Raw genomic sequence first — 11,526 nt, 5'->3', positions numbered from 1 at the left:
AGATCTATTTTAATAAACAAATCCGCGGCTTGTGACGGGACAGGGTGCAAATGACAGATCTCTCATGGAATTGCCGGCTCGTTTCTTAACATTTCGAAGCTTTGGCATTGATTGTCACACGGTAAGATCTTTCCAGACAAAACAGAGGGCCGGGTGGGATTTTAATGTTGTGCCGATGCCTGATTATCGTCTTCCAAAGCAACTACTCTATTCCAAATTTCAAAAATGGAAAGCGTAATGCTGGTTGTCAACAAATAAGGTTTAAAGACTCTCTCAAGGCAGATCTAAAAAAATGTAGTATAAACACCGACAGCTGGGAAACACTGGCCTGCGAGCGCTCCAGTTGGAGAACAGCCGTCACCAGCGGCGTCATGGATTTTGAAGACGCTCGAACTCAGGACAAAATGGAGAAATGTGCTAAGAGGAAGGCACGCTTGGCAAACCCTCACCATGATCAACTCCCACCCAGAAACCTATGTCCCCACTGTGGAAGGATGTGTAGATCCAGAACTAGCCTCCACATCCACTTACAGACTCACTGTTAAAACTGTGATCATGGAAGACAGTCTTACTTGGCTACGAGCGATCGCAAAAGAAGAAGTGTCCTTGCCGACGGAGGAATTGTATGGCGAGTCACACAGCAGAGTTCATGTCGGTCTAGCAATGATATGAACTCTGCTGTGTGACTCGCCATACAATTCCTCCGTCGGCAAGGACACATCCAACAGGTCCTCGGAAGATAATTGCATACTCTCTGTTTTGCGGGAGCAGAAAAACCCTATAGAAGCGAAATCCCAATTCAGTGCCAATTGCACTGTCATGAACCAGTTGGAGGCAAAGGAATGGTGGGAGGAATGAGCTGGGGAACCCCCGAGGGAAGAAGGCTCAGAAAGTGGGGATTGGTGGCAGGACAACGATAGGCTTGGGTCAGGGAACTGCCATCGGCTCAGGGATGAGAGGGGAAAAGCCGGATGGATTACAGAGAGCCCCCAAAGATTGTGGGAAGCAGCACCTCCTCAGTGGAAGAGAGTAACCACGCCTCCAGTGGAGAGGAGCTTCAGGGCTCGGAGGAGGTGAGGTGGTGCCAGGACACCTTGCCTGAGCAAAGCAGGGAGGAGAGAGGTCCTCCGTTACCCATGCAGAGAAGGGAAGCACAGATTGGGCATCAAGAAACTACTCTGCTGGGGAAGGTTTAAGGACCGCCCACTCACAGATTCTGCCAGTGAATGAGCGAGCCACGGAATAGTGGCGCTCTGCATGGTGAAGGGTTTTTGGCACCAATAACGAGGCTTTACAGCTGACCAGAGAGGCATTTGCCTGATTGCTCTCGAATAACCCCCTGATATCCTTACAGCTTGCCGAAGAAGAAGAAGAAGAAGAAGAAGAAGAAGAAGAAGAAGAAGAAGAAGAAGAAGAAGAAGAATTTATTATTTATACCCCGTCCATCTGTATTTCAAGAAGTAAAAATTTGGAGACAAATAGGCTGTCGAGCTCTCTTTGGGAAAGTTGTTGAGCCTCTTTTTTTGGCAAATTGCCGAAATAAAGTTGTTGATCTTTTAATTGGGGGCGGGGTGGTGGTAATAAAAAATCGGGACATTTTCCTGATTTTCCAAAATTCCCCCCAGGCGATAATTCCGTCATGGGTTCTCTCCCATTCTACAATCTTCTACAACAAACCTGTGAGGCAGCTTGGGCTGAGAGTTGGTGACTGGCCTGAGCTCAACCAGCGAGTTTCACAGTTGCACCAAAACCCCAACTTGAAAACGGTGCCAAACATCTGCAAATGGCCCCTTGAAAGGTATGGCCATTTCCAGGTAGGCCAAAAAAATGTGCCCTCGGTGCCCTGACCAGCGGGTCACAGTTTTCACCAAAATTCTATTATCCAATTCACTGGAAAACGGTGCCAAACACCTTCGAAGTGCCCCCTGGAATGTTTGGAGGTGCCAATGCCACATTTCCAGCTAGGCCAAAAAACGAGCCCTCCGCGCCCTGACCGGGTCACGGTTTTTGCCAAAATTCTGACGTCGTCCGATTCACTTGAAAATGGTGGTAAACATCTGCAATTTGCCCCCTGGAACGTCTGGTGATGCAAACGCTGCGTTACCAGGTAGGCAAAAAAAATGAGTTCTCGAAAACGGCGCCAAACAATGTTAAATGGCCATTTTAGGGGTTCTTTTTAAAAGTCTGGAATGGCTTAATCCATTTTGCATTGCTTCTATGGGAAAGCACGCCTTGGTTTTGGAACTCTTTGGTTTTGGAACGGACTTCTGGAACGGATTAAGTTTGAGAACCAAGGTACCACTGTATATCATTTCCCAGTGAGCTTTAACCTTACTATAAGACAACCACATGTGATAAAAAGAACCCGCTATGGCATTTTTTGGCACAGAGAGCAGCAGCATTTAATAGTTGCAGTGTTCAAAGCCAGGACTGTGACTGGAAAGCCAGAGCTGAACAACCATCTTGAGTCCGTCTTTTGTGCCAGTCTGGTGGACCCCGCTGTCATTCGTTCGGGTGCATGCCATTTAAACCTATGCCTTCCTTCACACAGCCTTTCAAGAAGTCATTTCCTTAATAGCTTGTCCGCAAAGGAAATTGATAGCAGTCAATCAAACAAGACCATACAGCATTCTGATCAGTACCATTTATTATCCCTGCAATAGCTTCTGAGGCATATTAAAAAGTGCTCTGTGTGGGCAAGCATATGAGACAGAGTAAACAAAACCTGCCAGCTTGTACAGTATATCCCTGAGCCAAGTCCGGGAATGAATGTTTGTAGATTTGTCCCCCCACGATTTGGATCATGAGACCCATATTAGAACAATAAGCAAGCATTAAGAAATCACAGCCGCAAAGAGCATTTTGAGAGTGTGCTGGATCTTTCAGCACATCTGAACCGCATGAACCACTGTTTATCCTACAGTGGTCTCTCACCAGCTTACCTGGGAAATTCTAGCAATTCTTCTTTTCATTCATATTTTATTGAAAAGAAATCAAATCAGTAAAGTGATACGAAAAGAAGGAAAAAGAACAAAACACAGAACTGTGCAAACTGTGCTTTATATAAATAGATACAAAAGTTACCCTGACAATACATTCTTTTATAAATTTGATTATTATCCTAGTACAAATAGAGATATTAATAGTTTACTACATTTTGTATAAACTCGTTCCAAATATTTTCGTATTTATTCATGCAGAGTCTATATCTGTAAGCAGTCCATTCATAGGTTGCAAGTGTTATCATATTAAACCAGCAACAAACCAACCAAACTTGAGTCGATAAACTCCACCTTGTGTCTAGCCATTTTTGGGAGTTCCTGGTGGCTGTGTTATTTATATACCCGGCAATGTGTTTTGCCTTTTCCACGTGAGAATGTACTGGCCAGCATCGTTCCCTGGGGAACTTTCTTGCTTTCTTATGCCAAATTTCTTTGATAAAGTGATTCTATTTTCCTTTTCCTTTTTCAAAATAATAATAATAATAAATATTAAAATCTGGCCAAGAAAACCTTGCATTGTGGAGCTCATAGTGTAGCTTATAACTTACTAAGCTTTCATAATGGCAAGGATCAACCCCAAATTCACTTGTTTCGACCACGTGCGTCACAGATTTAGAGGCAACTGCAGGTCAGACTCTGAAAAGACTCCAGATATAATTATCTGTTCAATGTATTAGGAAAAGCTGTGAGAGAGAGAGTAAAAGAAAATGTGCGTGTATTCCTTCCTAAGGTTATGATTTAACGGTTTAAATGCATGGTGAGAAAAATGTGTCCCTGGTTTACAATTTCCGCAAAGATGGTGTCAAGATATATATGTCTAAAAGCCCTTTGTTTTGCTCATAAACATGCCTGCAAAGGCTTGTATTGCTCTGTAGTGAGAACTGGGCTATAATGTGCGTATATTTATTTTTCTCTAAGGAACAAGAAGGGATCATGCAATGGTCATTATAGCTACAGATGTTCAGCACTTCCTGGGTTTCACTCCTTGTGTTTGAAACAGCCACACCGCAGATTTAATTTTATTTAACGGGGAACACCAGATATCCTTTTATTTGTTTATTATTTATAGATTTCTTTCGGGGCTTTTCGTACAAAATGTGTCCCCAAACAACTTCAAGGTGAAGGAGAGACGAATAACACGAGAGGCTTTGAAGCCACGTACAGTTGTACCTTGGGTGACGAATGCCTTGAGAGTCAAACGTTTTGGCTCCCAAACACAGCAAACCTGGAAGTTAGTGTTACGGTTTGTGAATGATCTTTGCAACCCAAACTTCCGGTGTGGCTTCCTGCAGCCAATTGGAAGCCGCGCCTTGGTTTCTGAACCTTTTGGAAGTCAAACGGACTTCCGGAACGGATTCTGTTCGACTTCCGAGGTACGACTGTATTAAAAACAATTGCAAAGCAAAATACCGAGCAATGCTCATCCGTCACTAGTCATAAAAAGGGATGAGTCCTGCCCATGCTGCCACAAGATGAGTGCTGCAAACAGGTCAAGAATCATATCTCAGTACTTTCTGATACATCCAAAAGCCTGGGTGATCAGAAATGTTTTGGTCTGGTGCCTAAAAGCAGGCAGTGATGGCTCCAGGCATCCTTTCCTGGGGGAGCCGCAACTGTAAACATGTCACTGCCCTTAGTACTTCCCTCGGAGTCAATTTGGGAAGGACCTCTGAGGAAAACCACAGGATTTGGGTAGGTTAAGATACACTCCAACATTCCTCCAAATGAAAATAGAGATGTCCTAAATAATAATAATAATAATAATAATAATAATAATAATAATAATAATAATATCCCAACCATCTGACTGGATAGTCCCAGCGACTCTGGGTGGCTTCCAACATTTATTAAAACACATGAAACATAAAACATTAAAGAACTTCCCTATACAGGGCTGCCTTCAGATGTCAAAGGTTGTCTAGTTACTTATATCCTTGGCTCAGGGGTAGCATGACTCCATACCCTCCAATAGGTAAAGTAAAAGGTAAAGGACCCCTGGATGGTTAAGTCCAGTCAAAGACAACTATGGGGTTGCAGCGCTCATCTGACTTTCAAGCCGAGGGAGCCGGTGTTTGTCCACAGACAGCTTTCTGGGTCATGTGGCCAGCATGACTAAACTGCTTCTGACACAACGGAACACCATGACGGAAACCAGAATGCACAGAAACGCCGTTTACCTTCCAGCCGCAGTGGTACCTATTTATCTACTTGCACTGGCATGCTTTCGAACTGCTAGGTTGGCAGGAGCTGGGACAGAGCAACGGGAGCTCACCCCATTGCGGGGATTCGAACCGCCAACCTTCTGAGAGGAAAGCCCAAGAGGCTTAGCAGTTTAGACCACAGGGCCGATGGATTGCTATTCCTGATTTGTCTCGTGTCTCTCCCTCCTCCTCCTCATCTTACAAAATGCCCCGTCTTCTATGTACCATTAGATTTTATGATGTGAATAATTGATGGCAACGTTTCTTTGACCGTCGCTTCTCTGTTGCAGCGCTTCCTTTATTGCTGCGCCAAGGAAGCCTTAAGAGGCTACAATATTTTAGCTGAGGACTCCGTTTTGAGAGGACGCCAGCTGCCCGCCTTCCCCACGGTATTTCATGGCTCTTTGACACTGTTTTATGGGTTGAGGGGGGGGGAACCCCCAAACTGTAATTGAGTCAAGGTGTGATTCTCTTTGCTGGCAACAGGGATGGCAGCAACGCAGATGACCCCTTCCTTTATCAGCTAAATGCACAGGTGGCTGCCTCTAAGCCTTCCACTTCATTCCTTCCCAGGCTTCACAACTCTCCCTCCTCCACCGAACTGGGACTTAAGATTTTCTTCATAGCAAATGGGTGTCAGGATGCTGTCAGCGGCTCCTGGCTGGTTGCCCAGGAAAGTATAAAAACGAGGGAAAGTTTCTTGCAGTCCTTTTTTATTTCAAACTTTACAGAGAGAGGTTATAGGAATCAGCCTCTTGGATAATGGCGTTGTCCCAAGTGAATCTCCACCCCTTGTCTTCCCACTTCCTCATTCATCATTCTTGTCTCCTCTACGAGTGCCCTCTGTCTTTGAGCTCTTTGCTCTCCTACTTTTAAGGCTCGCCGGGTTCTGGGAAATGGAGGATCAGGAGTGCTTTCTAATGATAACGTGTCAACTGGGGGTTGTTCCAGCTCTCCCATGATTTCCCAACTTTCCCCCTCATCCGCCTCTGCGCTGTGACCTCCTGCAAAGCCCTGTTGTAAATCTAGGCTGTCTCCCTCTTCCTCCTCTCTGGATGGGTCAGGCTGGGGAGGTGATCTCCACCACTCCTCCTCCTCTGCCCGGCCCCTGACATCAGGGAGGAAGATGAGAATAGGAGCTGGAAAGGTGGGCAACACAACGGCAGCAACTTCTCCCGCTGAACAGTGGTGGCTGGTGCTCATTGGGAATGGTAGGATGGAAAGCTGGGAGGCCAGCAGTAGGTGGGGCCAGAGGGAATGGCAAGTAGACCCAATAAAGTGCAATCCCCACCCAATCCTCCTTCTTGCTAAATTCTACAAGGGCAACAACACTGAGATTAAGGAGGTTGAAAGCTAGCGCCATGGTAAGTATGAAAGCTGGCAAATGTGAGCTGGGTACAGGCAGACTGGGAGTTGTGGGCCCCCAGTAGACCCCACTTGCTCTAACACAGTGGTTCCCAACATTTTTTTGGTCATGTCCCAGCTAAGTACAGTGGTACCTCGGGTTAAGTACTTAATTCGTTCTGGAGGTCCGTACTTAACCTGAAACTGTTCTTAACCTGAAGTACCACTTTAGCTAATGGGGCCTCCTGCTGCCACCGCGCCGCCCAATTTCTGTTCTTATCCTGAAGCAAAGTTCTTAACCTGAAGCACTATTTCTGGCTTAGTGGAGTGTGTAACCTGAAGCGTATGTAACCTGAAGCGCATGTAACCTGAGGTACCACTGTATCTCTAAAATCCTGAACCGCCTCCCCCCATTAACATATAGTTCTTATTATTCAAAAAGTGAACTCCTATTCACGTGGAGGGAGCCTAAAAGGCCATTCACTGTTAACAACTCATTCTCAAATTGCCCCCCTTAAAAACTAAATTGCCCCCCTGTGGGGCGTGTGCCATTGAGAACCACGGCTCTAACAGATCCACTTTTGCTGCTACTATAAGTTTATTTATTAGTTCATTTGACGGATTTGCTTCCTACTCTCACAAATTGGGTAAGAAAACTCAAAATAAGGCACACACCAAAACAGTCAGCCGTTAACCACCCCCCTAAAAAGAAAAACCGACTTGCCCCCTTAGCATTCCACACGTGTTTAAAGGATCACATTTCCAATCCTATGGAGAACCCCGTGTATTTGACACTGGCTTAGTTAATGCCGATTATTTTCTCACGCAGATTAAGAATCGTCACTTGACTCTTAGGCAATCCTTTCGCTCTTCCCTCCAACCCGCTCTCCTCCTCCTCCTCTTCTTCTTCTTCTTCTTCTTCTTCTTCTTCTTCTTCTTCTTCTTCTTCTTCTTCTTCTTCTTCTTCTTCTTCTTCGATTCTGTGTACAAGAGGGCGGTTAAAATACGCAAGGAAGAACCAAACTGCATGATGCCGTCTAGGAAGGCTGCAGAAATCACTCAGCCAGATTCCTACTGCGTTTTCATTATGACATTAACCTTTGAGGGAGCGCTGCATTCTTTTGCCAATGCAAAATGGCTTGCTTGGATTTGTGCTTTTAGGAATCCGGAGTAATTTTTATCCTGTAATTAGATGTCACACGGGGTGTGTGCACATAATGGAAAATTGTATCCATAGCTTAGGGAAACTAACCCATCTGCTGCGAAGTTGGCAAACGCATGCATAATACTGCGTTTTGAGGATGGTGATAGATGGTCTAATTCTGCTTACCCACGGCAGACTGGCCTATAAATCTTGGCATAATTTGTTTTGATGGCTTTCTGGAAATTAGTGTTGCCCTAGCAAGAAAAAGCACGTTTACAACAGAAACCTGCTGAGATAAAACGCCTTAAGAACTATAGATCCCGGAAAGAATGTTAAGTCTCAATATACAGATAAGTAATTGAATGAATGTTAATTCTGTGTTTACTAGAAATGAGTATGCAACATAAATATCAAGGCTACAAACTTTCCTCGGGAATTTATAAAACGGATAATCATTTTTGGGTAGCAAAACAGTCTTGGGTTTTGCTTGCTGCTATATGTAGGGGGGGATGAACAGGGACAATAACCACAGTGGGCATGCAACAGGAAAATGTAATATATTTTGGCCCTTGTCCTCCTCAGCTGAAACAAAGCAAAGCAAAACAAAACACCATACGGCATTGCATATGATGTTCAAAACCATCAAACCTAGTATAACTAGCATGCTCTAGTTATCTCCCACTTGGACTACTGCAATTCACTCTACATGGGGCTACCTTTGAAGGTGACCCGGAAACTACAACTAATCCAGAATGTGGCAGCTAGACTGGTGACTGGGAGTGGCCGCTGGGACCACATAACACCAGTCCTGAGAGATCTGCATTGGCTCCCAGTACGTTTCCGAGCACAATTCAAAATGTTGGTGCTGACCTTTAAAGCCCTAAACGTCTTTGGCCCCGTATACCTGAAGGAGCGTCTCCACCCCCATTGTTCAGCCCGGACATTGAAGTCCAGCTCCGAGGGCCTTCTGGTGGTTCCCTAACCGTGAGAAGTGAGGTTACAGGGAACCAGGCAGAGGGCCTTCTCGGTGGTGGCGCCCACCCTGTGGAATGCCCTCCCATCAGATGTCAAGGAAATGAATAACTATCTGACTTTTAGAAGACATTTGAAGGCAGCCCTGTTTAGGGAAGTTTTTATTGTTTGACGTTTTATCATGTTTTTCATATTCTGTTGGGAGCCGCCCAGAGTGGCTGGGGAAACCCAGTTCAGATGGGCGGGGTATGTATGTATGTATGTATGCATGAGCTGAATAAAGAGCATGAAATCACTTTGCGACTCTGAGTATATTTCAGCATGCATGTAAAGGTAAAGGGACCACTGACTGTTAGGTCCAGTCGCAGATGACTCTGGGGGTTGCGGCGCTCATCTCGCTTTACTGGCCGATGGAGCCTGTGTACAGCTTCTGGGTCATGTGGCCAGCATGACTAAGCCGCTTCTGGAGAACCAGAGCAACACACGCAAATGCCATTTACCTTCCCGCCAGAGCGGTACCTATTTATCTACTTGCACTTTGACGTGCTTTCAAACTGCTAGGTTGGTGGGAGCTGGGACCGAGCAACAGGAGCTCACCCTGTGGCAGGGATTTGAACTGCTGACCTTCTGATCAACAAGCCCTAGGCTCTGTGGTTTAACCCACAGCACCACCCACGTCCCATCATGTATGTATGTATGTATGTATGTATGTATGCATGCATGCATGTATGTAGGTACCGTATGTACCGTATGTATAATTTAGAAACTAGCCATGCAAACCTCCCCAGCCCTGGTCACACACTCTCTGTGTGGGCTTTACCCCTCAACTTTCAACATTGGGTGGAAGGTTTGAAGGTAGAACCTTGCACAGTTACCCCCCCCCCTGCATCCCCTTATAATATTGTAATGTAGTGGTTAAGAGTGGTAGACTCATAATCTGGTGAACAGGGTTTGCTTCCCCGCTCCTCCACATGCAGCTGATGGGTGACCTTGGGCCAGTCACACTTCTTTGAAGTCTCTCAGCCCCACTCACCTCACAGAGTGTTTGTTGTGGGGGAGGAAGGGAAAGGAGAATGTTAACCACTTTGAGACTCCTTAGGGTAGTGATAAAGCGGGTTATCAAGTCCAAACTCTTCTTCTTCTTCTACAGCAGAAGGGGGAAAACAGCAACTCCGTGTAAAAAGGGCTAGGAAGTCGCTCAAGGCTCAGGTGGCCTCAGTGGCCCGGAGTGCAAAACCAGTTGTTTTTTTATCTACCATTATTTTATATGCCTGTTGTCTTTGTCCATGGAGCTTTCTTGGCAGGGATACTGGAGTGGCTTGCCGGTTCCTGCTCCAGTTGGATCATGTTTGGTCAAAACTCTCCACTGTGACCTGTCTATGTCCTTGGGTGGCCCTGCACGGCATAGCTCATAGCTTCTCTGAGTTATTCAAGCCCCTTCACCATGGCAAGGCAGTGATCCATGAAGGAGAGCTGGACCATAAAGAAGGCTGATCGCCGAAGAATTGATGTTTTTGAATTATGGTGCTGGAGGAGACTCTTGAGAGTCCCATGGACTGCAAGAAGATCAAACCTCTCCATTCTTAAGGAAATCAGCTCTGAGTGCTCACTGGAAGGACAGATCCTGAAGCTGAGTCTCCAATAATTTGGCCACCTCTTGAGAAGAGAAGATTCCTTGGAAAAGACCCTGATGTTGGGAAATATTGAGGGCACTAGGAGACAACAGAGGACGAGATGGTTGGACAGTGTTCTCGAAGCTGCCAGCATGAGTTTGACTAAACTGCGGGAGGCAGTGGAAGACAGAAGTGCCTGGCGTGCTCTGGTCCATGGGGTCATGAAGAGTCGGACACGACTAAACAACTAAACAACAACACCACTCTTTTAACCATATGGTTGAGTATTCCCTATAGTTCATCTAGTCTGTTCTATAGGAGAGCTTGTAAGTTTTTTTATTTTAAACGGAAGAGATCATGCCAACAAAACCTTCCTGTTTCCCCTCTCCCGATGTCCTTTTCCCTCCAGAAAGATTAAAAAACAAAACAAACCCTATTAATCTGTCCCGTTTTCTCATCGGGTGCAAACCTGTCTGCGTGTCACTTGCTTCTCCTCAGGAGGGCTTGTGCAGAGTCTCAGAATGCATCACTATTATTTTTTATGGGCAGTTGCAGGAGGCTGGCTCATTTTTTTTTAATAAATATTTTATTAAGTTTTCACAATAAAAGACAAAGAAAATACAAAATCACAAAAAGAAAAAAACAATACAATACAAAAATGCAGACATCAAACACATCAAAAGAAAAAGAAAAAAGAGATAAAAACACATATAATAACAAAAAACAAAAATTCCCTCTTTCTTAATTTCTCATCTTCAATTAGCTTATTTTCCGGACTTCCTCACGTCTCCCGTTCTTGTATCCCTTTTTTAAGAATTAATTCAGCAAGTTCATATCCTATTAATTTATCAGTTGTTAATCCAATCTTACATTTTACTTTGTTGCTAAAACCCCTGCGATTCATTTAAATGTCCTTAACATTCATAAATTTTACAATATTTCTGCAAATAAATTTTAAATTTCTTCCAATCTTCCTCCACCGTCTCCTCTCCCTGGTCTCGGATTCTGCCAGTCATCTCCGCCATTTGCATGTAGTCCATTAGTTGCATCTGCCAATCTTCCAAGGTGGGTCAAGGGTCAAAGTTCAGGGGGTCAAAGTTCAGGGGTCAAAGTTCAGGGGGTCAGGGGTCAAAGTTCAAGGGGTCAAGGGTCAGAGTCCAGGGGGTCAAAGTTCAGGGGTCAAGGGTCAAAGTTCAGGGGTCAAGGGTCAAAGTCCGGGGGCAAAGGTCAAGGGTCAAAGTTCAAGGGGT

Source organism: Podarcis bocagei (assembly GCF_964188305.1).
Source record: "Podarcis bocagei genome assembly, chromosome: 10".
Taxonomy (NCBI): domain Eukaryota; kingdom Metazoa; phylum Chordata; class Lepidosauria; order Squamata; family Lacertidae; genus Podarcis; species Podarcis bocagei.
This window is presented reverse-complemented; position numbering follows the sequence as displayed.